The sequence below is a fragment of the Ambystoma mexicanum genome, chromosome 4q, assembly GCF_040938575.1.
Source record: "Ambystoma mexicanum isolate Mex_15411 chromosome 4q, UKY_AmexF1_1, whole genome shotgun sequence".
Taxonomy (NCBI): Eukaryota; Metazoa; Chordata; class Amphibia; order Caudata; family Ambystomatidae; genus Ambystoma; species Ambystoma mexicanum.
In genome coordinates, this window is record NC_090928.1 from 104,480,969 (window position 1) to 104,508,563 (window position 27,595).

At 47.6% G+C, this 27,595-nt stretch overlaps 1 long non-coding RNA gene across 1 annotated transcript in view; it reads left to right on the top strand.

Moving 5' to 3' along the window:
• The first annotated feature begins 1,041 nt into the window (after positions 1-1,041).
• Positions 1,042-27,595, top strand: part of LOC138467499 (uncharacterized) — a 153,808-nt gene continuing 127,254 nt past the window's right edge. The window contains exon 1 of the long non-coding RNA XR_011268102.1: positions 1,042-1,435. This is a non-coding gene — a long non-coding RNA (uncharacterized lncRNA). The remainder of the gene's footprint in view (positions 1,436-27,595) is intronic.

The following is a 27,595-nucleotide window of genomic DNA, read 5'->3' on the forward strand; positions in this document are numbered from 1 at the left end:
AGATCATGAAATCAGACTGTGTCTTATCTGCAGCTTTGTAAGTGATTCACTTCAAAGCTTATGTGTTAATATATGATGCTGTTATTTAAAAAAATTAAAAAAATTAAAAAAAAGCCCGACTTGCTCCATATATAACAGTGCAATTTAGGTATTTTGCACCACAAAATGATTTGTCACTTGGATTACTTATGACAACTTATTCTAAAGTCAGTTGCATTCTGCCTCCAAGTATCAAAGACTGATGATGCTCGTTGCGATTTGCTTTCTGTTAAGCAATTTCGTATCAAAGACTGATGATGCTCGTTGCGATTTGCTTTCTGTTAAGTAATTTCTGTTGCTGCAATCCTTATGCAAATTAGTTGATGTGCATGTATTATGCCCCAGAGCGCCTGGACAGAGCTCTAATAGATGGGTTCCCTGCATCTGTAGTGATTCTGCCGTTTTTTATTTGTTGTGTTAAAATGCGAGATGCCACTAGTAATATTACCAAAAAATAGATTGTGGCAGGGGTGGGCGGTTTGTGGGCACGAATGAGACAACCTGGAAATGCGTGAACTGTATTTGAGGGGAAAGTAGCAGGAGTGTCACCGCGGTTCTCCCCCAGCCTCTCTGGCAATGCTGAATACTCCCCTGACTGGACAATACGGAACTCAGGCGTTATGGCGGTGTTGTGCAACATTTGGTAACCCATACCGAGGCTCGGAACTCTCCTACTTTGGTCTGCGATCTACGAAGACAGCCCAAGACAGGGATACCGATCGGTATGGGATACCAAATATTACAGAAAAGCGGCACTATCAGAAAGAGGGCGAGACACGTTTAACCATTTCAAAACACATATTTGAACACTGGTCGGGGCAGCCCCGTTAGTTTTCAAATTTCAGCGACATACTCATTTTAAAGAACTCTGTGATCACAGCTCATTGACATAAGTCCCGCCCCCAAAGTGGGGGCAGTCGGCCCCTTTTACTTGGACCCGCCCTATTAACTCGTGCCGGTGCCCTTCGCAGTGGCGTAGAGGCTGCTGCAACCGCGCTTACCCACCTCCCTGTCCAACTTCTGATTTATATGCACACCAACCACTGTAGCCACCGACGCCAACACCGAGATGCCCAAAACCACCTTGGATGCAGTGGACATGGCCCGAGACGGAGTGGCGGGAGATTCCAAGCCAGACTTGCGCACAGGGGTCAGGCAGACCCAATGTGGGTGCCTGGATGGGGGATATACGTCACTTGCTTCTCGTCCTTCTCGCAACCTTAGCAAAATCAATCGCAGAGCTCATCGCTCTAACTGCTCCATGCTTTAGGCACAAGGCAACAACAATCGACTACTGATGGCTTGCCACTCGTACATTCTTAGAAATAGAAAAGGGAAAATGTGCATTCCGTGTTGCAAAGGGAGAGAAAGAAAGAAAGAAAGAAAAAAAAGACGGGTATCTTATCTAAACTCCTAACTTTTGTTGATTCGATTGTGTTTTCATATAGTCTCTCTAACAATGCCTTTGCGCCACTTGAAAATGCACAAAAAGGTAACATAACTTAGAAAGATATGATCACTTGGTCCGCATGTATTATACTTTGCTTACTGGTAATATTTACTATGGTCCAACTCTTCTTAAGCACGGTGCTTGACACGAAACTGAATGCAGACCAAACGGGAGCTATTACCCCATCCATTTTTGGTTTGGTGTTTTTTGTGGCGGAAGCCACAAATGTGTCAACGACATTGTTAACAGGGTAGGGTGGGGATCGTTCTGAAATGAGAATATCTGGTTGGCATAGTAACCAGCAATGCCACGGAATGAAATGGCCGACTTACTGAATGATTTTTCAAAACTCCTACACTGTACTACCCAATGATGGTAACCCAACTACCCTAACAAGATTTGCTCCAGTCAGCAGGTTTGTAAGACGCAAGCTGGCTGGGTTTTCCATTTCCTATCTGCGTAGTGATTTGCATTGTTGGGCTAGTTTGGGCTTTTTCAGTTACAATGGGCTACTTTCGGCAAATTTTTTTTTTTAATTCGCTCCAAGGCTGCCTCTCTAGTACCACCTGTCTGATGCTCACTAGGTGTGGTGGAGCACTGTCTTGAGAATTTGTGGAGCTGACAGAGATAGGCATTTGTGAGTAATGACAAGGGTGCATAGTTAATTCTATAACGAATTGGAAGCCATCGAGCATCATTTCTGATGGTGCAGATATGGGTGATACGTGGTAGGTTGAGGGCACATCTAAGGGCATTGTTCTGGAGAACTTGGAGTCTGTTTAGGTTGTGATTAGTGGAGCTGAGAAATAATGTATTACAGTAATCCAATTTGGACAGAATCAGTGCTCTCGCTAGAGTGAGGCAGCTGTTAGTGGACAGAAAGAGGTTGCAAGCATTGATGAGTTTATGAGTGTAGGCCATGGTGGAAACTGTAGAATTTATTTGCTTTTTGAGCAAAAGAGTAGAGTCAAGGTACACTCCCAGGGTTTTCTTTTATGTTATTGCCATCAATAGTGAATGACTGGTAATGGGGGTCAAACTTGTTGAGACGGGCCTGGGAACTGACAATCAACAGTTCAGTCTTGTCGTTGTTTAAACAAAGGCAGTGGGTAGCCATCCAAGCCTGGATTTTAAGGTAAATTTCATTGAATTTTACGGTATCTTTTTTTTTCATAGCAGCCGGAGAAGGTGATGAGGACCTGGGTGTCTGCGTAGTTCGTATATGTGACACCCAGGTCGTCAAGGCGGTCAAAAAGGAGCTTAGTAAAGATATTGTAAAGTGTGGGCGAAACAGAAGACCCTTGGGGACTCCACATTGGATAGGCACTGGGTCAGCCGCAGCGGAGGGTGCGAAGACCCTGGTCGTTCTATTGGAAAGGAAGGATTGTGTACAATTAGAGGCATTCAGGGAGAATGCTGCAGCCGAGGTGAGGTGTTTGGTCAGGATTTGATGTTCGACCGAATGGAAGACTGCAGACAAATCCAACACGAGCAAGATGGCCAGCTTGCCATTGTCTTTGGCTTCGTCCATTTGGATTTTTAGGTCCGGGAGGGTCAGTCCATGCCTAGGTCTAAAGCCAGATTGTCACAGACCTAGGAGGTTGTTGTCTTCAAGAAGTTGTATTTGGGGATATGCTACTCTATCTAGACTCTTCAGGAGAAAAGGGACAGTCGTGATAAGTCTATAGTTAGTCGGGATGTTGGGATCTAGGTTGGGTTCTTTGAGTAGCAGCATGGTCCAGGCTTCTTTAAGGTTATTGGGGACTGAGGAGTTCTTAAAGGAGGAATTAATAAAGGGTGCTAGATCTTTGGCACCATCCTTGATAATTGGCACTGGGCATGAGTCACCTTGACGATTGGGTTTGAGACTTGCAATTATATTTTCTACTTCGTCCGTGGTGACTGGGGAAGAGTAGAAAGGGGGGACAGGATGGCCCGTGAGAGATAGGCACATTGCATGGGTGGGCTTTGGGAGCAAGGCTAGCTTATTAGACTCTATCTTGGCTTGCAGGAGAGCTATTTTGTTTGGTAAGGCTTACTGGATGTTGACGCACCAAGCTTTGTCCTTGATGCACTCATTCGTGGCCGACACCAGGGATTCTAGTTCTCTTAGGATAGGGAAAAGTTATTTCGTACCAGATTTAGCGTTTTGAATTCTGGTATTGAATATCTCTTTTTTTTTTTTTTTTTTTTTTTTTTTTTTTTCGGTTTATTACAAACCTTTAAAAATATTTTACAAACACACGATAGTACACTTCATCAGAAAAAGAACTGTCCATTGACAATCCCTTAGCCATCCCTTAGCACTCACTTAGCAATACTCCTGCCAAAAGCACAGCCAACTATGCAAAACATTGATCTCCTTGTGCTTCCACTGACAATGAGTTCAATCGATTTTCAATTACCATCAGAAATCGGGTTAATGGTAATATCAGCTTCCTGTCACATCCTTGAAACATATAGGCCCACCAATCGTCCGCACAACGGGACGGATAAATTGCTCCCCAAGTGGCCAGATGGATTGTCCTTTCAGAGCGGAGGTTGGTGCAAAATAGGACCAAGTGCTTTAAGGATTCCTTGTCTTTGGAACATATCCTACACGTCAAGGATTCAACTTTGTTTGAACGCCAAGACATCAGCCGTTCACTGGTTTTAAATGCATTCAACCGCATCAGCATAAACACTCTTCGAGCCTGTGGGTCTGGAAATAATTCAATGTAACGTTGCAAAACATTAAAAGGCCTTGTCTCGAGCGGGATATCCTTCATCATGGAAGCTGTGCTGCGTTGCGTACAAGTTTGTTCCCAATCTGTGCGCCATATTTTTAATTTGGCAGCGTTCGGGTCGTTATGCAGCTGGTCCATGCTAATCCCATAATTTCTTAAGATATCTTCACATCTTTTCGACCATAATGATACCATGCTGTTTGCCGGAGATGGATCGTGAAAGATATCAAATTGAGGGATGTGTTCACGCTGGCGTGATTTCCGAAATAAACTTATTAGGGTCCAGCAAACCCTTGCGTGTAACGAGATAAGTGAAAGTTCATATCTCACACAAGCTGTTGCAATGCCCCTAGGCAGCGCCAGTACCTTTGACCAAAAGCAGTGCTCCAGCGAAGACCATGTGTCAGCACTACAGCCCAAGGCGTTTTCTGCGCCATATAATAGTACTGGGATTACCTTCTGATGATAAAAGGCAAGTACCGGTTTTAATGAAAATTTCCCATATTTATTCCGTATGATGACAGCTTGACTGGCCAATTGTTTGCATTTACTTTTGTTTTCAGACTTCCAAGGGCCGTCGTTGACTGATGAATTTAGTAACATTCCAAGATATTTTACGTTCTGAGATGTCTGAATAGCCTCCTTACCCAGATACCATCTTGGATGGTTTTTCGAGTTTCGACTTCCACTGTTAAGATTTTTTTAACACCATAATTTCACACTTTCTTGTGTTTATTACCAAGTGGTTTAATGCAACATATTGTGCAACTGCATTCAATTTCCTCTGTAAACCTACGGGAGTTAGATCCATAATGACAAGATCGTCGGCATATAGCAGCCAGCTTAAGCAGGTCTTTCCAATCTTCGGCGGAAAAGATCTTACATCATTAATTGCCAGTCCAATATCGGATATATATAAACTGAATATTGCAGCTGCTAAAGGACAGCCTTGCTTCACCCCTTTATAGGTCTTGATTGGGGTTGATACGTTTCCAGCTTGATCCAACCGGATTTTTATGGAGGTTTCAGAGTGCAGTTCGCGTATTGCTGCCATTAAGTCGACTGGACATCCCCAACTTTGCAGTTTTGCCCACAAGCGGGCTCTGTCAATGGTATCGAAGGCGCAAGAGAAGTCGATAAAGGCCAAGTAGGTCTTAGATTTAGATTTGAGTGCTTCCATTTTCAACAGATTTAGCACTAGCAAGTTTAGAGAACAGCCCACTTGCTTTACGAAACCTGATTGCCTTTTGTCTACGTGGTTAGTCTCAATTGCCCATTTTACCAGTTTGTGTTGTAACATTGTGGCATAAATTTTCCCCAAACTGTCGAGTAAAGCCACAGGACGATAGCTCTTTGGGCAAGTTCTGTCTCCTTTCTTGAATATTGGGACAATCAGAGCAGATTTCCAGGATTTCGGAGTTTTTTGAGATTTACAGATCCTATCAAATAGGGATACGCATATGGACGCCCATAGCTCAGGCTGTTGTTTAATGGTGAAATTGGAAAGCCCATCCGGTCCAGGGGCTCTTGATTTTTTTGCTTTAATTATGATAGACACTATCTCTTCTTTTGGAAACGTCAAATTCCATGGTATCGCGGTCGGTCCCAGGGTGGTAATCTCAGGGATATTGGCTTTATATAAGTCCTCGAAGTGATTAATCCAGGTTTCTTCGGAAACCATACTGGACTGTAGTGCCAATTGAGGAGCCTGAAAGTTGTTAATGATTCTCCAAAAATCGCTCGTGTTTTTGTTTTCCAGAGTGTTTAACATCTGTTCTGCATCATTTTGTACTTGTATATATTTGTGTATTTTCAGCCAATTTTTGTATTTTTGCTTTGCCGCCTTTGTTTCTAGTTTACGAGTGTTCATATCAAGAGCCTTAGCTCTCCTTATGGCAGTGCGCATCATTCGTTTTTGCGTCAATATCTCAATATTAAAATGGTGGACACGAACCATGTTGGAGTTTTTGGAACCCGCTTTTGCCGTTTTGAATTGTGTCAAGAGATGTTCATATTCCAGGTCTGCGCTCAGATGACAATACTGGAGCATCACCCCCTTGACTTCACTCTCTTCTAATCTTAAGCGAACCATATTAGATTCAACCATGAGATTATGAGGCCATTTTGGTCTTTGAATGATACAAATACCATGAGCAACATGTTGTGGTCGCTCTGATCTTTTACACAAATCCTCAATGATTGAATCCTCGGATGCAAGGCTTCGGATGCGAACATATAGTCGATATAGTCGATTGTTGAGGATGAATCCATCCGATGCCATGTTTGCCTAGATGGTAAATCGCCACACGTGTTGCCATTCAGCATCTGAAAATTACGTAGCTTCATTTCAGTTGCCCAAGCATGTGCCAGTGAATTATGAACTAACTGTGGTTCCTTACATAGATCGATGTTTAAGTCCCCACACAGAAGAATATTTGGAGAGTCTGTGGTTTCCATCAGATGATCAATTACACCGGTTATCAGATCTATGAACTCCATTTTACCGGCGCGTAGGTGGTTCCAATATACGTTCAGAATTACAATCGTGTCCTTCTTCAAATCTCGTCTTCCTGAATTCTCTATGATGGTTTCCTGAATATATGGAGAATGATTAACAGACTTCAAGACACGCCAGCCAGAACTTCTTCTGACCATCGTTAAGAGGCCTGACATGGGGCGACCCAACCTAGCTTTTATGGCCGGATTTAATACCGACTCAAAGTCCGCTATGAGTGGTAGATCACTTAGCCAGGTTTCCTGAAGACACACGATTTGGAGGTTTTCTAACCAAGGTGTGTTAAACAGGTGCAGGAACCCTCGAGTATTCCAGGAGGCTACAGAGCAGATGGTAGGGGCTTTTGAGACCTGGCATTATTGTCTCTTCTTAATATTTAAAGCCCCAGCAAGCCAATTCCATTCTTGATTATCAGCTGCAGATGTTGTCGAGTGCAGGCGCTGATTGCAGGATCCATTAAAAGAATCCTTTCTTTTAATTGTTATTCTTATCTGAGCGTTGGAGCCGTCGCTTTTAGCGGAAGCCTCGCTAGATGGAAAAAGAGGATTCCTTGGCCGGCGCGGTGATTGCTTAAGACTTTGAGTGCAGGTGTTTGTCGAATGAAACGACCCTTCCAATGTCCTTGGTGGCACTTCTTTCAATGCTGTTGGTACTGCAGTGGCGAACAAAGGGACTTCCTTTCTATTGTTGACGACCTCACTGGAGTTTTGTCGTGGTTCATCAGAGTCGTTCAGTTTATAGACGTCAAAGCCTAATGAAAACAATGCCACGTTTTCTTCTAATATTGACGTAATCAGAAGGTTCGATGAAAAGTGAAGCAACACCTTATCGTTCGTGCCTTCAGCTGGAAACTCCACAATTTTAATGTCATTCGAGGTAATTGCACGTAGGCTTGGTACCAGGTGAAGTAATTGGAGAACCGTTCTAAGATTCAAAATCAGATTCGCAATTGGATTCAGGCTCTCGATTGCCAGTTTGTGTACACACACTTTATTCGGCGCTGATTTTAGGCCCTTGTCGTGTGAAATTTGGGAACGTCTATCACCCACCAATTCTTTTAAGCTTCCTCGATAACTTTCTGGGGGATCATTCACAACAAGTTCCAGCAGAGACTTTTCGGGCTCCTTGTTCTTGTCTGTTTTGATCAAGGGGCATGACGATGCCAAGGATCCCCTTGGTCTACTGCTTTGCGCCTGAGCAATACAAAGGTTTCGTTTATCGGCCACGGTCATAAACACAGGGCTGGCTACTGGCGGACACATAGTAATCGAATTATCACAGGCTTCAATCAATTCACAGTGTCTTTCGTGAGATTTGTGTTTAAGAGTAGAATTTTTACCAATAGCCTCCTTTGTGCAAGGCTGCTTCATTATTACAGGCATTGAAGCAACTTTATCCAATGATAATACAGGCGTCTCCATACCTTGAGTCAGAACCACTTTGGGTAATGGCACAGTGATTTGGGGCACATCAGAGCTTGTCGGTAAGACAGGTTCTAACTCTACGAGTTCTGAATCGTCATAAGTTGAAAAATCTAGGATTTCAGTTAAGCCGTCCTCAGACGGCATCGTATTCTTTATTTGAGGTTGGTTAGCTGAGATCAAATGAGCATTTTTTTGTGATGTTAAGGTGTTGCTCGACGCAGGGACTTGAGACGTTGAAGTTTTGGCCGAGACACTAGAAAAAGCTTGTGCCATTTTTATATTTCGTAAAAATTTCTGAGATCCATTTGAGACGTTTTTCTTTGGCTTTTGGTTCTTAGGTTTCTTGCTGGTTACAACGTGGTTTGATTTTAAAGGTGAGGTTGCCAGCTTCCCTGTGACACTGGAGGATCGTGTAAAAATAGAAAAGATCTTGGGTTGACCTTCATTTGCGGAGATACTCGCAACTTCGGTAGTTGTTTCAGTTACAGTATCAATGCCCGAAGGAGACGCTGTTTGGGGGTCAACGGAGGCCTTATCGGCGGCGCCTCTGGCCTGCTCGAATACTGTATTAAAGGACAAATTGACCCTGTTTGATACAGGCAAACTTGCCGATAAGCAAGGACCAGTGGATGATGTAGGTAAGATAATCGGAGGCCCTGAGACATAGGGGACTCCAAGGGCCTTTACGGGAGTCGAAACAAGATCCACTTCCGTTAGGGTATTGTGCATTGCTTGAGACAACTGAGAGGAAAGAAGATCTTGGTTAGAGACAGCGTCCAATGGAGAATGCTGTTGTTTTGCTGGTTTAGTAAAGACTTGTTCAACCTGAGGTTTAACTTTCGTGCTAGGGAACTTACGACATGGGCGCTCTTCAGACGACTGCTCGCCTACAGTTTTAATGTCATGTTTAAATAGGGCAAGGGTCTCTCGCGCCACTTCGGCGAACAATCTTTTATCAGATGCGTCGGTTTTCTTGTTCTCATTTAACAAGACAAACGCTCCTTCCAGTCTTTTAAGGCACTCGTGTTGCTCGACATACGAGCGGTCGCAAGTTTTTTCAATTTGAGTTAGTTTTGAGCTCATCATTGCGACCACCGTTGTTAAGTCCTTAGTGGCTTCATGTATGTTTTCATACAGTTTCATGAACGGGGCCAATGAGATCGACGAAGAGGCCATAAAAAGGGCTTGTAATTCCGTTGATGAAGGCATCGTCGGCAGAGTTATACAAGATGAATTGGGTTGAGGCTCAGCAGGACTGGCTACATGAAGCTCCTTCTCACGACGAATTTTCGGAAATGGGCCATTAATGAAGAATCTGTGGAGTCATTGTGAGAGGAGTGGTCGTTGCCGCCGGATTCATCAATGGCTCCATCGGACTTCCATTTGGAGGAGGCAAGTCTTTTTTGGGAAGACAAGTATATTTCAGATGTCTCGTGCCTCAAGTCGGCCTTTAGGGACTGATCGGTTGATTTTAACCGTTTGTAGCACGAGTCAGGCCATATATCAGAAATTGCTCCCAACAGCTGGCTGTTATCACGTTTAACTGCAGATTTTACTTTCGGTTGGGCTGAGAGATTCGGCGCTTTCGGTGTCTTACTTGCGCACATTTTATTCAAGAGCGTTAAATTCTGCAGGACGTTGTTCACAACCCCAAGGGAGTCTCTTCTTGCGGGCATTGAATTACGTGCCTCTAGCTCGCCCATTGTGCCATTCTCCAGATTAAGAACGCAATTTTGGTCACAGCCGTGCAGACTTGAATTGGAAAAGTTATGTTGAATGCTAAAGTTGTTCGCATTCGTATATACGATTTCTTCATGCGAGCCCTCTGTGAACAGATTCGTGATGACACTCACTGGAGAACTCGCACTGATCATTGTGCTAGCGTCATTTAGAGTAGGACCCGCGTCATCGCTAGGTAAGCTAAGAAAAGAGTAGGTGGACGGCCGAGGGCCAGCGATCTGATTTACGGCAATGATCAGCTCCTTCTCTTGATCAAATTCCTGTTCTACAGTGAATTCGCTGCTAGAGGGCGCTGCTCCATTGACTCCGAGACCTCGTGCTGTGACTGAGATTGAGTTACCTTGGCCGCGCGTGTTCGTAGCCACACACGCTCCGAAACCCGCCCCGTGGCATCATCGCTCACGGGAGCGGCGGCCAAACAGGCACACCCTATGATGAGAGCTGGGATGAAAGATCCGCCACAGCCGCAACTAGGCGGTTCGGCGCCGTCGCTATTATGGGGCTTCGGCGGGGCTTCACAAGTACCGCGACATCCAGGTCCCTCAATCGCCTGCAGAGGCTCGCCGGCGTCCAGCGCACGGCGTTCACCTTCCTCCCCGCGCCACCCGTAAGTAATAGTGCAACCTGTGATAGAGTCTATGCTAGCGTTGCATGTATTATCAAATACATCGTCAGAGCGAGGGGGCAGATTAGCAATGGTGATTGTTGCGTTTTCAAAATCCAGTGCCTCGTGTGCTTGAGTAAGACCTTCATTGAGCTCTGCAGTCTCAGGTTCAGAAGTACAGGAATGATAGCAACTTACTTTATGTGAACGAGAACGTGGAAGTCGGCAAGTAGCCTTTGTCTCGTCGGGAGCCACCACGCCGTCACGCCGCTTCTGTGCCCGGGTCCTTAGCACGGGGGTTTGAGTAGACGCCATTACTCGCCGCTCGCCAAACAGCAAACAGCTTGCTTCCACAGCCCTTTCCACCTCAGGGCTTCACGCCGCAAGGGTCACGGAGGCGGCCTCAAGTAGTCAGCTGGGTGGTCAGCTGACAGCTTGCTTGTAGACTGTTAAAGGCACACGCACCTCTTCCCCTTCTTCAACGGGCTTCTTTGGTTTCCTCAAGGTAACAATAGGATGATAGGAATAACACTTTCCACTCGCCACAGCAAACAGCTTGCTTCCACAGCCCTTTCCACCTCAGGGCTATCTCTTTTTTTATGTTAGTAATGACAGCTTTGTATGTGGCAGCTGCAATGAAGAATCTTTCCCTGGTGGGGGAGGAGGGAGCTTTTCTCTAGCTTGCTTCTGACCTTCTTTTAATATTACGTAGTGCTTTTAGTTCAGCAGTGAACCATTTGTTTAGATGGGCGGTTGGTTTAGTCTTTCTCAGTTTAAGTGGTGCAATCTGATTTAGGACTTGTTCCAAGGTGGCGTTATAGAGGTCAACCAGGGTGGCTGGATCTGTGATGGCGTTGGGCTGAAGGTTGTTGATTCGATGAAGAAGTGGTCTCAGATTTTCCAGTGTAATGTTGCGTTTGTTCCTGGACAGCACTTGGGGTGCAGCGGTAGTAGGTATGCTGTGGTGCGTCTCTTTGGGTATGGTAAAGATAATACAGTGATGATCTGTCCATGCACAGGGTGTGATGTTAAGTAAAGAGATGTCACAGTTCGAGTCGGCCAACCAATCCAGAGTCCTGCCTTTGGTGTGGATGGGCTCGTTGATAAGTTGAGTGAATCCTAATTGTGTGATGGTATCGTCAAGCAAGGAGGCATTAGCATCGTTTGGGTCATGAAGACCTAAATTAAGGTTGCCCAATAAAACGATTTGTGAACTTGGTTTGGTATTTGATGTTAGAAGGTGGGAGATGTCTTCCCTAAAGGAGGAGATGGCACCTGTGGGTTGATAAATGAGGTGTAGTAGTATGGTGCAGGTGTTGGAGAGTGAGAGTTTGACTGATATGAGTTCAGCTGATGGTAGTACTGGATTGGGGACTTCTCTGAGGTTCAAATGGGATTTCGATATGAAGGCTACTCTGCCTCCTTTCCCTGTATTTCTTTGTGCACGGATAATAGTGTAATTCTCCAGAATGGCAAGAGATAGAGAGGGGCCTGCAGCCGTGTGTAACCAGGTTTCTGTGACCGCAATGAAGTCCAGATGGTTGGTTGTGATCAGGTCAGCAATATTAGGGGCGTGTGCCACTAAGGAGCGTGCATTGAGAAGTGCTCCCTTGAAGGTGGGGCTGGCAGTAACAGGGTCTCTTTGAGGGGTATTGTGAGACGTGATAGGATTAACGTCCCTATGTAGGCCAATAGGTGCAGGGGGAGGCACTATGTTGGACTCGCCAGGATTGTATGGAGCAGGTGTGCATCAGGATTTGGACTTGAAGCAGAAGCGATAACCTAGTCTTGCGTTTCTCAAGTGGGTAGGGCATGGAGTCAACGGTGTTGGAGGGGTGGCGAAGCAGGTGAGATCCATTCTATAGGTGAGAGCAGTGATTCAGTGGAGGTGGTGTCTAGAGGCTGGAGGATCTTGAGGCAACAGGACAGGTAGGAAGTAGGTGGGTGTTATGCATAAAATAGTGGGAGAATAGTTGCCATTGTGCACGTCACTCCCCTTAAAGCAGCCATAGCTGGTAAGTACGATACTAGACAAGGTGATAGGAGCTAGAAGAAGGCGGGAAGGTAATGAGGTGGTAATAATAGAATAGCCACAATACGGTACAGCCCCAGTATAGATCCAGTACAATAAATGGCACTTAGGTAACATTGAGGCAGTTGATGTGCACAGTACATCCACAGTACTCGTTGCACACAGGCGGTGTGTGGGATAGCATATAGTGTGAAACTATTAAGCAACATGAATCAAAAATGTAAATCGGCGATCAAGTCGGTATGATTCGCAAATGTTGCAGTGTTAGCCAGTGAGCATAGCAATGTTTCACAGATGTTAACCGGCAAGGCGTGGTTTCATGTTGTAATGATGTTGACCAATCGTGCCTGGAGAGCCGTGACTTGTAGGGGTGAGCATGGGAAGCACGTATGCTTATTTTGCTCTGAGAAGCGATGGGGCAGTATACATCGATAATGTTGGCCAGTGAGCATTGCGAGAAATACAGTGATGGTGGCAGTAGAGTGGGGTGAAGCACAAGGCCAAGTAATGTTAGCCAAGGAGCAATGCAGTAAAATACAATAACGGTAGTCAGCGGGTCTCGGGAAGAGGTAATACACAAAAGGCCAAACAGGACAGGAGGTGTTGCCACCGTGCAAAGCATTATCATTCGACGTTATAATGCAGAAGTATAGGTATACGAGCGCAGGGAAGTGTTACTTGTATTGATGAGCATGTAGAGCGGTGCGATTCCACATATAATAAAAATAAATGTGTTGATCTTCGAGTATAGTACACCGATGCCTCTTGGTCGAGCAGGACAGCGTGTGAAGCCAGTGCTGCAAGACGAGGTACGAAGCATCAAAGTAACGAAACAGTTGCGACAAAGTGTCAGATGCAGACAAAAGCTGGAAAGAGAGTTGGAAGACTTGAATAGAAATACTGCTTAGTGTGGAGAGCATAGAGTTATATGTTCTGAGGTTTGTTCCATGAAGTAAACACACTACAGCCATGGTAAGGAGGGACGTTATGAGCAGAGTGGTGGGCCACATTGAAGTGCCAGGGGGTTGATAGTCTTACCGTGGGTGTGGTGCGGGACACGGTGGGGGTGGCGGCTTAACAGAGAACATGCTTCCGGGGTGCAGGAGGAGGCAGGGAGCTACGTTGTAGGTAGGGGCATCGGGGGAGCCCTCGCATTTCCAGCGCTCATACAGGCTCGGACAGGAGTTGGCTTTCCTCGTGTGCCTTCACAGTGGGCCAGCGTTCGCCTCCCTTCTTCTTCTTCTTCTTCAAATTATCGAATGCGTGGGCGGACCCACGCAGGCGCTTCCCCATCCAAAAGGATGATGTGCACCTACCCCACCAATCTTATACACAGCCCTCACCTTCTCATAACTCCTCCCACTGCTCCTCTCCCTGCCTCTCACCCCGACTCCTCCCGGCAAAGCCTTCCCACTCAGTTCAGCCACTCCCAGCGCAGACAACCAAACCCTCATCAACTCTTTCTCCTCAACATGCCTCTCACACGCAAGCAGAAAATGTCCCACAGTCTCAGGCAACCCCACACACCGCACAGTCCCTCGACTCACGCTTCCCCACTTGAAACAGACTGTCATTCAGCCCCACATGCCCTAACCTCAACCGGTTCAGCATCACCTCCTCCCTCCTCCTCCATTCCAGTTTCCCTGCATCCACCTTCACAGACACTTTCTCACGAACACCAAACATCCATCTGCCCTTCACCCCACTCTCCCACCTCTCCTGCCACTCATCCATAACCCGCCTCACCACCACAGCCTTCACCTCATCCACACTCAAAGGTATCCTCACATCAACCGCTCCTCTCCTCATACCCGCACCCGCTGCCAAATCCACCAACTCATTACCCAAAATGCCACTGTGACTGGGGACCCACGCCAACTCCAGATCCATCCCCCCCTCGCACACACCGATCAATCTTCCACCTGATGTCAAAAATCACATCCTTCCTATCACCATCCCCTGCCACAATCGCCTACAACCCACTCAATGAATCCGAAAACACCACCACCTTCTCAAACCCCAACTCGCACACCCTATCAATCGCCAATGCAATCGCCACCAAATCAGCCGTACAAATCAACACGTCATTCGTCAGTCCCCCCACTTTATACTCCCCAGTGCTTTCCAGATAAAACGCCATACCCGCGTTCGCCTCCCGGCAACCCTGATTGGTGGATATACAGCAGGGCAGCCAATCCACGACCAGGGGAAGATTGGAGGCAGCAAAGGAGATTCAAAATTGGGTGGCGGCCATCTTAGAATATGTTAACCCTCGTGGTTAACTGTAATATCGCTGGTTACAAATGCTGGAAGGAGTGCTTGGCTGCACTCGAAATGCCTAGGATTCAAAGGCAATGAATTGTAGGATGGAGCAGCAGGCTCCGGCCAATTTAAGGGGAAAGTCAGCTATTGCCGCTCGGAAAGCCCACAGGCTTACCTTGAAGACCCCACACCCTCCAGTCACCAGGCTGGTAGCTCCACAGGGCAGGAACATGTAATCTTTCATTGGAAAGATGTGGCTTGTTTGTGTGGACATCCCACCCCTAGCATAGTAGAGCAGCACAGGTGATGATGACATTGGGCTTGTTTTGTCTGTAGATTTTTAAGTGTGCTCACCCTCATTTTTAAGGACTCACCCCTCCCCCTTTAAAGCCTCTGTGTAACTAAGACATATACTGTTGAACCAGATATGGTCACTTAAACTCAGCAGGAATCAGTGGTGTTGATTGTAAATGCTAGCGGTGGCTATACTGACATGAACTCCTGCTGTTTTGCAGATGGAGGAAAAATAACCACACTCTTGTGCCCTGTAAAGAGGTAACTTTACTCACCAGAGTCAAGGTGGTGGGGCTGCAGTTTAAGGGCCGAATATCAACAGCCCTCGACCTAGGTCGAGCGTCACACTTGCATTAGCGAGAAGCTTCTATGCTTGACGATAGGTCCTGCTTCTGATGACTTCTGGCTTGGGGGCAGGGTATCCAATTTATTAATCATAGATTGGTTGTCTTCTTGGCATGTAACGTGTTTCCTAATACACAGAAGCACTTAAGCAGTGCTGTATAAAGGGAGTTTTGATGATTGGAAGATGTAAACAAAACATGTCAGCCCCGGATTGAGTCATATTTAGTTTTAACAATGGGCAACATCCGTCTTGCACTCTCATTTAGGAAGAAGGGGAGGAGGGTCTCGTTGATGTTGATGGAGACCCCATGAGAAAGGCTTGACCATCCCGAATAGTGACGCCTTCTACAATAATACTATTCTGCACTGGTATGAAAGATGTGAACACATTTGCCTCTTGTAATGTTCCACCACGTGTCTCCTTAGTCGGAAATGGTAAGCTTGGCGTTTTATTTATTTGTATCTGTCTTCTCGCTAAGTTTTGTATTAACTCGGAAATGTTTCTTATCTGTGCATATAAGTTAATGTGCATGTTCCCTTTTATTAGGTCGCACTGAATGCTTGCATTTAGCTAGTCTGATAATCACTCATTGCACCGACACCAACACCGCCAGTGATGTCATAGAAGGAAGGAAACGAACGACCACCTTAGAATAGGGCAGTTTCCCATCTAAACAGCTCTTTTTTGTGGTCTTACCGAATTTCTCTCTGCCGTCACCCGTCCCACTCTCTACCCCCACCGCCGTTACATGTGCTGGTATGGTTATGTTTGGGCTATTTTTGGCTACATTTAAAAAGTTCTCCCATGGCTGTTTTTTTAATGTTTTCTGCCCCCAACTACCACCGTCACCCACCAACCCTACCCCCACTCTCTCTACCCCTACCCTCCCTTGCTGATGATGAAGCCTGGTTACTCACTCTCCACACGGATCTACACCAACGGGTGTACTAAAGAGTAGGAACTCTGGGGGGACAGTTATGATGGGTGTTAATCAAGCAGTTTCCCGTAGCCATGGAGACTTGCATGCAGTAACGCAGCAGCGGTGGTGTAAAGAACCGAGACTGACTGTCGCTTGTTAGGTGCTTTTCTACCTTGTACAGGAGCTATAATATTTTTATTGGTGTAGTGACGACTCTTCTCCTACATCAGCACATGCAGATTTGTGCGTCTGCCCTGGGCGGCACATCAAGCCATGTCCGAGAGCATCTCCATTTCCCTCCTGCCACTGTTCCAGCTATCCAGTCATTCCAGCATGAAGTTATTGAACTTGCTGGGCAGTTGCATACCTCTCAAAGTTTAAATCCCAAGGGGGGGGGGTAAAAAAGGAGACTTTTGTTTTCGCCGGTGAGAGCCCATTAAAATGAAGGTGTTAAGCTCACCTGGTCTCCACGGGGGCGTTGCACGAAGCTGAGCGATGAACGTCTGCGCGCGTCTCTTCCTGTCTCACTACTTCTCTCACACTTGGGCGTTCCCCTTAGGTATTTTAACGGTGGGCTCTCCGTCCTGCGTCTGAATGCAGGGGCGCTTTAATGTTCTTAGGCACTTTCACTGGATCTAGTTCCGTCACTGATCCTGCGGCCTGTAGAAGAATCCAGACCAGATGTGACTCCGTAGGTAATTCCTTGTACCAATTGGTTCTTGGTAACAGTTTTTGTTTAATGTGTTCTTTTGTTGCCAAAGTTCACTATTGTGCTTATTGTTTTGCAGGAGCAGTTTTGGAGATGCCAGATGAAGGAATGGACTCCTCACTGCGACGCTGAGCAGTATTATGCAGGTGAGTGTTAGCGCGAAAGCGCAGCATCGAGATGTATTTTAAAATGGATATTTCTGTTGCGCGGCTAGCCTGCTGTCTCTTTCCCCTTCCTCTGCAGGTGCGGTGAGGCTCTGGAGCTGCGATCGCGTGAACTGCTTTGATGGAATCCTGAGATTACTGTCACCTCCGGGTAAGTATTTGTTCTCCCTACTTGTGTCGTTTCTGCAGGAGCAGTGGTTCCCAAGAGCGGCGGAAGAGAAGGCCGTTCGGATGGAGTTGGAAGACTGCTTCTCTCAGGTAAGAACTCAACTGCTGTTCTTCTTCTTGTTTTCTCTTTCTTTTCTCCGACAGGTGCTGATGGTCTGTGGTTCCCAAGGCGTGGTTGAAGTCCAGGTAAGCAGGAGCGGAGCAGGCACGATGAGCGTTACGCTGCGGGAGTGCAAAATAACGCGAAGCGTGTTCTGTTCCTTGGGCGGGTTTATATAGCCCTGGTCAAATAATCCCAGGTAAAGTAGTCTCAAGCCCAGCCACTCCCTGGAAACTAGACTGCATAGCTCAGTTCCTCAGGACTGGGCTATGTGTGCCTTCATGTTCACTGAATCCTCATCCACATGATCAAATAATATGAGCCTGGTGCCAGGAAGGCCTCTGAAAAGGTTTTGTGGCCTTAAAGGTCCCAATGGAAGCCTGCAAATGGGGAAGGCTGTTCTGGCCCTGAAGACTGGAGGCATACATCATGACAAAGGCACACGTAGGCAGCTTGACAGACAAATTAATTCAGTCCAAGGTGGGTGTTGCACGCATAAAGCGTGTGATTTGAGATTTATGCAGTTTGCCTGTATTCGTACTGGGTATTTGTGGATGAAGTATTGAAATGGGTTGGAATCATCGACAGGCTGTTGGACATCTCGGGATTGTCAGCTGGAGTGATCCACTCTTTTGGGACTTTCGCTAGCTCGCCATCCGTCTCTTCTGGGTCTTCACTTCTATTCCTGTCATCTTCTCCATGACTCCCGGGAAATCCCATGTGGTTTTCCCTTAAAGGGCTTGAAATGTTTCGAGATTATGGTGGATTACCTGCGGTCATCAATATGCGGTCCCTGTGGTCACTGTCGGGGCGCTGGTTCAAAGGTATGTACAGAATGACTCAATGCTGTGACTGGACACTGTTGCTTCGTCATATTCAGGTGAGGTCCACACAGGGTGAATAGGTGTTGGTTGTTGGGGGTCCCGGCCTAGGAGGAGTGTAGCTTGGGGATGATGCAGTATTGCCTCAGGATATGCTAGATCGCTCTCTCCATGTCAGTTTGCTGATCAACAGCTTGCTGATGGAGGGAAGGAACCCTTTGGTATCCCCATTTACTTGGGACAGTACTGGGTGATGCGCTGGTGATCCATGTGTCAGGATCTTGATCCTCAAAGCAAATTCTCACGATTCTGGAAGAGGTACACTCTAAACCCTCAAGAATCTGGCCCACCTGTTTGAGGATATCCAGTTGAAGGAGAGTACCCAAAGCGGGAGCACTATTTGACATGCCCCCTATGGTGCTCCAAATAGACAGATTGCTGTTCCCCCGAATATGCTGGAGGGTGAGTGGCTGAAATAATCGGTACAAGAATCACTAGAAAGGAAAGGTTCATTAGTAAAAGTTCACCTCAGGCTATGAGGAACAGTACTTGTAGAGACTTAGCTGGAAGGTCGTCTGTCGTTACTGCACAGCAGAGACTTCCGGTTACTTCAAAGAGTGGAAGCTAATTCCCAAAATAATAAAAAAACAGGCGAAATATGGTGAGGTTCACAAGGTACCCTGGAATAAGGTGTGGCAGAACGTGACCGCACCATTGCGAGGACTGTGCTTCTGGGCACTTGCTGTGCTTTTTACTGGTATTTCCAGGTTCGTTGAATGTCGGCATGCCCACTCTCAATGTTCTGACATCACAGCTAGAAAAGAGAACCTTCCATTCCAGTCCAGGTCTCGGAATCGACGTTCCTCTGAGATGCCAGCGTATGAGATGCACATCAGCGGTCCAGTGTGTAAATGGGGCAGGGTTCTGAACGGCACGCCACCTCCCAAACCCCTCTCTATCTAAGCAAAAGATATTCCAATCGGGACCAGGTTTACCAGGAAATTTATGATGAAATTCAACAACAAGACTGGTAGCTATGACATTATTTTTCAAGACCCACGACCTATCTTCGGGTCCATATCGTTTACAGTCTACTAAATATTGTAAGTTTTGTGGGGCACTGTGAGGCCCTGCGATGTTCCTTGAGACACCCCCACCGCCTCCCTCCACAGACTCACTCCACAGGCGTCTGTGTTGTTCGGGCTCCCCGGTCATTCTGGCGGCCGGGAAACACCCCCTTTTATTTAAAGGCACGCAGTGGGGTGCAACGTCAATCTGCCACGTGCTGAAATCCTTAAAGGGGCAGCATCACACTCCTCCTTTTTCATGAGGACAAACAATGAGCAATATAACAATGTTAATACTAAACACAACCACAGTAAACCAGATCACAAGTTGACCCCTTTAATGACAGCCACCCGGGTCCCCTTACCACTATTGGCCCCATTGGGGCCGCTCGGACTCACGGGTCCAACACATAGTCACTGAGGCAAACAGGTTTCCCTCGCCCTGTCTTCAGGGGGTACCTCCTGCTCGCCTCCAGGAGAGGGGATCCCTCTGTGGCCGTCATGCTGACTGGAGAGCAGTGAAGAGAGGGACACATCCCCGCCCTCATCTGGAATCTCCATGATGTCCGTGTCCTGGGGCACCTCTGCCCGAGGTTCCCACAGTCTTTTAAGGAAACGTACGTTTCTGGTGACAGATGCCTTGCCATCGGAGGTTGTCACCATGGACCCTTTGACGGCCACTACGTCCAAGGGCTGAGGCCCATAAGTTAGTAATAGCTTCCCGTGAGGGTGCCTGTTTCTGATAAGCACCTCATCGCCGGGCACGAGTTGCTGAGGTCGGGAGACCTCTCCTCAGGTTTTCCTGTTCATTCCTTGCCCTGCGGTCACGTTCCACCTGTTGATCATCATTGACCGCAGGCGCCTTCTCCCCGACCTAGGTTATCAGTCCTCTCGGGTATCGTTTGAATAGGGCCTCCGCCGGGGCCACTCCCTTGGATGTGTGACGGATGGTTCAGTAAACACGCAGAAACTGGTACAGCACCCTTTCCAGGCACCGGCCTTGCCCCTGCGCAATACAGAACACTTTGTTGAGGGTTCGCATCATCCTCTCTGCCTCCCCGTTTGCCCTGGGCCACAGCAGGGTGATCTTCCTGTGCTGAACCCCATAGTCCTTCATCAGAAGCGCAAACCTTTCACCCTAAATGGCACCCCATTGTCTGAACACAGAATCTTGGGGAGTCCATGAGCCGCAAAGATCTTTTCCATGGCCACCACCACACTCTCAAAGCCACTGACTCAATGAATTCGACCTCCGGGTACCTGGACCATTCGTCTACCACCACCAGGAAGTGGGTGCCCTGTGTCGTGGAGCCAAAGTCTGCATGTACCATTTCCCATTGTTGCGTGCATCGGGGCATGGCTTCGATGGAAGGCTACCTCTGCCTGGGAGACTCCACCTTGCCCCATGCACACAACGCCACAAACTCCTCCACCCGTTTCTCCAGCTTGGGGAACCACACTTTCAGGCGCAGACAGGCTTTCATCTTGGCAGCCCCTTGGTGAGCCAACCCAATTACCTTCTGGACCTTCACCTGGGGCACTACGATCCCGTCACCCCTGAGTAGGAGGCCCGACCCGGAAAATGAAAGTTCATCCCTCACCTTTCACAATTGTTCGAGCGTAACCTTCGCCTCCTGTGTTCACATTGCGAGGGTCTCCAGCACTGTCTTCCAGGATCCCTGCTGCATCACCGATTTCAGGATGCGAAAGCACTCGTCCTGGGCCGCAGCCACCTCCAGGTCCTCCAAGGGCAAGGAGTTTGGAGTTGCCGCCTCCACCACCAACCGAACATGAGCATTCGCTTCCTCTGCACAGTCATCCGCCCAGTCCTCAGGGACCCCACTGGGGTGGCGAGACAGATAGTCATCCGCATTGTTGATGCCTGGCCGATAGACTAGGGAGACACCATATTCGAGAAGCGCCAGCATCCACCGTTCAATTCTCGCAGGTGCTTTCGAGGACAAGCCCGCCAAGATGGGCAGCAAAGGCTTGTGGTCGGTCGACCCAGAATATACAGCCGAAAGTGCCTGCAACCCCATAGAACAGCCAAGGCCTCCCGCTTGATCTAAGAGTATCCTTGCTCAGTCTCAGACAGCGCCTTGCTGGCATAAACCACTGGCCTGACATTTGAATCTGCACCGACCTGTGTCAACACTGCACCCAGACCAAAAGGGCTGGCGTCCACTACGATCTCCGACTGAAGGGCAGGATCAAAGAACGCCATGGTGTCCTCTGCTGCGAGGGTGCTTTTAATGTCCTCAAAGGCGGCTTGTTCTAGTAGCCCCCACTGCCATGCGGTCTCCTTCTTCGTGAAGGCTCGCAAAGGCACCGACCGAGAGGCCAAGTTCTTTATGAAGCAGCCACAGTACCATGCCCACGAAACTCAGTACCTCCGACACGTTCTCTGGTGGGCGAGCATCCTTGATATCTTTTACCTTGCGGGAGTCAGGTAACACACCTCCCTCCTTGAACATGAACCAGAAGAATTCAATTGCAGGCTTCAGGAATTCACATTTTTCATGGTGTAGCGTCAAGCTAAGGCACTGAAGTCGTTCAAAAGTCTTGGTGAGCTTGTGCAGATGTTCTGGTTCTGATTTTGCAAACACCAGGATGTCGTTGCTTATGATCAAAACGCCATCTAGGTCTGCCAAGGCACAACAAATAATGTTCTGGAACACCTCCGCTTCAGAGGACACCCCGAAACTCAGTCGCTTGTATCGATACAGCCCTAGGTGAGTGGTGAAGGTTGTGATGTATCGAGATTCCAGGTGTAATACGACCTGATGGTACCCGGCCCTGAGGTCCAATTTTGAAAAGAACCGGGCACCCTGCAGCTCGGTGATAATATCATCTACGGTAGGTTTTAAATGCCGCTCTCTTTTGATAGCCTTGTTGGGGAGCCGCACGTCAACACAGATCCTCACTGAGTCTGGTTGTTTCGGCTTTCTTGCCACGACAATGGGGGACACCCACGGGGTAGGGCCTTCAACCTTATCGGTGATATCAAGGTTGATGAGATTGTCCAGTTCTTTGTCCACCAACTCCCGCAAGTGGAAAGGCACCCAGCAGTGTTTGAGAGCGATGGGTTGCACTGATTCATCAATATGCAGTCTCACCGGGTCTCCTGTCATCTGCCCAATCCCTTGGAATAAACGGGAGTACTTTTCCAGCAATGTTTGAATATCTTCCACGTACACTGAGTATGCAAAAACTCACAATCCCTAAGGCTTCAGCCGTTGCGCAGCTCAACAACGTGTTGGTGCTTACAGGTGTCACGCAGAAGCGGGCCCCAATTCTAGACCATGCCCGACGTCTGCCACAAAAGCACCATCCAGGGGAATGGCTGGGATCCCCCAAATGTGAAGTTGCGGGCTTTGGGAGCAGCCAGTAGCGGAGGGCGCTCCATGGCATTGTAGTGTCCTCTAGCCATCATGTTGGCATAGGCCCCAGTGTCCACTAGCACCGGGACCGATGATTCGTTCACTGTGACAATGCACCGCGGTAGCCGTCTGCTTTTTGATTTGAGTGCATCAACGCTGGATACAAAGAAAATGTTCTCCTCTTCCTCCTCTTCTAGTTGTGCACCTTCATCACCCTGTTCGACCTGGGCGACATTGGGCGGGCATGATTGCCGGAAATAGCCAGACCGAACAGGACCCATCAGCACTATCCAGGATAGGAAGGCCCTGCCCATACGGGCATAGTAGTCAGCTAGACCACATCGATCACACGCTTTCCCCGCCGCGGGGCACTAAGCAGGGTGGGGCAGGTCATACTCACACTTTAGGCACGCCTCCCCTAGCTTTCGGTCCCTGTCATGGAAATTGCCTGTCGGCCTTCTGGCATCCCTGCGACCCTGGCCCAGAGCACAGACCTCTTCCGCCTTGGCTGGATGCACTCCTGCCTCCATCCTGGACCCTCGCACCTCGGACACCTCTTGGCACCGACCCAGTTCAAGGATACGAGGCAAGGTGATCCCGGGCTCAGCAGCCGGAGAGGGCCATAGAAAGTGTCAAGAGTTTCATCGTCTTTCTGACGGTTGGAAAGCATCACAAAGTGTTCATAGTCTGCATTCACCAAAGGCAGGAAGTAGTCATGAAGAGCCGTCTTTGCTGCGCCATAGGAACCATCTGTTGGTTGAAGAGACTCAAAGATTTCATGGACCACAGGCCCTGCAGAGTACAGTAGGGTCGCCAGTTTGCTGCCCTCATTGGTCTCCCTGGTGGCCCTGAAGTACATGTCGAGGCGATCAATCCACCGCTTCCACCTGGGCCCCAGGCTGGACGGGGGACCAGAGACATCAAACTCATGGATTGGCTGCAGCGCCCCCGGTGGTCTCATCTGGGCCATACATTGAGGTACAGGTTGGGGCACAGGTGGGGGCTGGACCTGGGGCAGTGGCTGGGCAACAGGCTGGGCCCCGGCTTGATCAGGCTGATTACTCATGGGTCAAGCGCAGGAGCACCCCCACTTGGATGATTATGGGGCTGCAACTCGCCCACACAGTCTGTTTCCAGATGAAAAATAGTTGCAGGCGTCTTGATCTTCTAATTTACAATCAGTCCAAACATAGTTCAGAGTATGCCCATATACCAATCCCAAATACACAGCCAGTACAAAGCAATAGAGCTCACAGGCAAAAATAGGTAGTTTCCAAAAATTGAGCTAGGGAGATGAGAGGAACCACCAGAGAAACAGCAGGCCACCCCCAGCACCTCAACTCAACTCGATGAAAATGCCTGTCACAATTGAAAATTTCCACATCTGATGTGCTGTGTCTGCAGAAACGTCTGTCTGCTGTTAATATTTCCAAAAATTAGGCCTGGATGGCCTGTAGGAACCCTCCTGCAGTGCCTCGACCTTCCTAGGCCTCAGTCATCAAAATGGTCGCCAGCCGCGTGTTCCACACCCTCTCCACGTCATAGAACGAGATGTTCTAACACCTTGTTCGAAGTGAAGAAATTCTTTTCAACATCACTGCTGGGCCCGGGCGTGACTCCGGTCTCGTCGCCACTGTTGTGCGGCACTGTAAGGCCCTGCGATGTTCTGTGAGCCCTCCCTCCCTCCACAGACTCACTCCACACACCTCTGTGTCATTCGGGCTCACTGGTTGCTCTGGCGGCTGGGAAAAGTCACCTTTATTTAAAGGCACGCGGAGGAGTGCAACGTCACTCCGCCGCGTGCTGAAATCCTTAAAGGGGCAGCACCACAGGAAGGATCTCCTAAAAGTTCTTAAATCAAAGATTGTCTGGATTTCATATTCTTCCTGTAGGCCCACGGCAGTGGGAGGATTTTTTATCCTCCCAGGATAAAGTGGGGAAGCCAGAATGGGGTTGAGATGGGTGACATGGAACAAAGGGTGGATCTGTTATTTCGGGGAAGGGTCAATTCCGTTTATGATCCTAGCAATCTGAAAAGGGCCTATATATATTGGGCTTTAGTTTCTGACTACATGCATAAAGCTTAATGTTGTCCGTGGATGACCATACCCTATCATTGACCTAATAAGTAGGCGCAGGTAATCATTTCTTTTCTAGAAACAAGCAAGCTTGTTTTTGTGTAGCCTTCAGATGCTTACATGTGGAGTTACAACTTGCCTTGCTATTAGAGACTTAGTTGTCTAATATAGGAAAGTTGGTATGGGTAGGTCTTGAGGCAGGGATTGAACAAGGACATGGTTCTTTGGAGACATTGAAGTGTGTGTCTTAGTTGGCAATATGATAAGAATCCATATAGGCAAATTCTTCTTTGGGTAATATTGTAACCCAGTCGTGATCTTGTTCAGTAACATAAAAGTGGAGATTGTGTCTATCCTCTCCATCATACCTCCTCCGCTTTGGACAACAGTGATCCGTGTCCCAGGTAGTGTTGCAGATTGTGGTGTGCCTAAATATATCCTGTGTAGGGTTATGGGTTGTCTGCAGGGCTATTTGTTGGCAATGCCTCCTCCACCTCTTGTCCTGGATAATGGATTTCTACACTGCCTGGGCCCTGGCATATCCCAGTGTGTTGCTACCATCTCCTTTCTGGCGTCCTTGATGAGGTGGGGGGGGTGAGGAGTCAGTGGAACCTCTTCCCTGTGCCCTTGAGCTACCTGGTCCCTGTGGTTTTTCTGTTCAGTCGCCACTCTTTCCCCTTCCAACTCTTCTCTGTCCACGGTTCACCCTAGGATGCTCCCGTCTATCTCGTTAGCCTCCGTTAAGGAGTGAACTGACAGCACCATCCTTTAGCATCAACACACCAGAGAAGCATAGAATTCACCTTCAAAGTGGAAGAACATACAGCACCTAGCACGACAGAAGAATAGCAGACTGTAAAATCGTACTGGAAAAGGGGCATGTAAAGCCTCCCAACTGGGTAGACCTCCTCCTAAGGAAAAGGCAAGAACTGATTGGTGCAGGAGATCAGGTGAGCGCTGCAGCCAGTGGTGATCTGAGAAAGGCACTACACTCCCAGGACTGCAATGTAAAAACACACAGTAGGAAAAGCAAAGTGTGTGTGTTGTGTGGGCGAGGTCGCAAGAAAATCTGGATGGGGAGCAAGAGACCAGGTGGGGGAAGGACGGCTGAGCGGTGTGTGGAGAGTTGATGGCAGAGTTTTGAAAAGGTGAGTTACTTGTGAGAGAGTGGTATTAGTGGTGAATAGTATAGTGAGTATATTGTAGATAGTGTGGAGGGGGTTTAGGAGGGGAGAGTGAGAAAGGTAGAAGGTATTGTGAAAGATGGCAGTATGGTAGTGGCTGTAGTAGTCAGGGGGTGAGTGTTATGAGAGAGTGGGGCTAGTAGAAAGTGGTGTTGAAGTGGAGTGCGAGAAGGACATAGTAAAAAAGTGGGAGAGGATGAGAACAGTGTTGGTGGGTGTAGTGAATGGGTGAGCAGGGCACCCTATCCCCAAGTTTCATGCATAATAGAAGAGCAGTAATAGTGGCAAGGAAGTGGTGTTAGTAGGACTGACAGGAAAGTGACATCAAAGGGTGGAGGCAAGTACTAGTTTTAAGAGCAGTAATTGTGAGGGATGTAGCAGTGAGAGTAGTGTTAGTAGAGGGAACCAAAGTGGGAAGAGAGTTAGTGTGGTGAGTATTAGTAGAGCAGGAAGAGTAGCAGTAGTGTGAGAAGGTAGAGCGGGGAAGGGATAGTGGTAGGAAGGAAGTTATTAACATCAGAGAGCTAGAGAAGGATGTGAGGAGGAGAACTGGATGGTGGAGTTGGACAGAGCAGAATAGGGGAGGATGAGATTAGCAGAAGGATAGAAGGCTGAAGAATGTGGATGGCACACACTACCCTACCAGAACTAAACATCAGTCGAGTAGGGCTAGATGGAGGATCCCTGAGGGATTTAGACAGCAGGCACTTGTGAAGCCATCTGTTGTTAGAAAAGCTTGATACATTGGGGGTTACTAAGGGTTATGAAAGCCTGGGCTAAGGTGGGTTCCCAACAGAGATGAGTGAGAGAGGGTCGGCCTTAGCGGCACTGCCCCAAACTCCTTCTCCAGCTGGTGTCTCTATTTTATTTGTCTATTACCATTGCTGAAAAGAATTCCATACTTTGTTATTCTTGGAAATAAAAACCTTGAATCTTCCACATAGACTCTGTAGATTATTCAGCCCATTTCTTTACACGTGGATACATAATCCTTTCTTGGTTGAAAAAGCACTTGGTAGGTTTCACAAATAGCTTAGTGTCTCATAGTATTTGGAAAACATGACCAACATTGTGTTGATATGAAGGGGGGGAAACACCCAAGATGTAGTTTAGGTAAATCACCACATAAACATCTAAAATGCCCTGAAAGATGTAATTTAGGAAATGTTGAAATGCCAGCTGGGGTGTATGAGTAGTCGGGAATGAGACGCATATACAGAGAAGTCTTATTGTGGTTATAGATGTTTATTAAATAACTAGTGGAAAAGCCCATTTACACGGGCTAATGTATGTAAAGGAAGGCATTTTCATGGTGTAAATATAGTATGTGGTGTATTTTAACATAATTTATGCTAATGAAAAAGAAAATATTTTTGTGATGGATCTTGCTCTTTTCACGTGGAGGAGTAGTAACCTCAAACGAAATCTTGAGTCAGTTGAAAGTTCAACATAGTACATGCGGCCAATTGTTGTATCTGCTACTCATTGTCTTGGATTCCACTTACGGGTTTTGGACTGAAAAATATAATGTTGAGGGATGTCAGAGTAATACAATTCACATGCATTATGATTC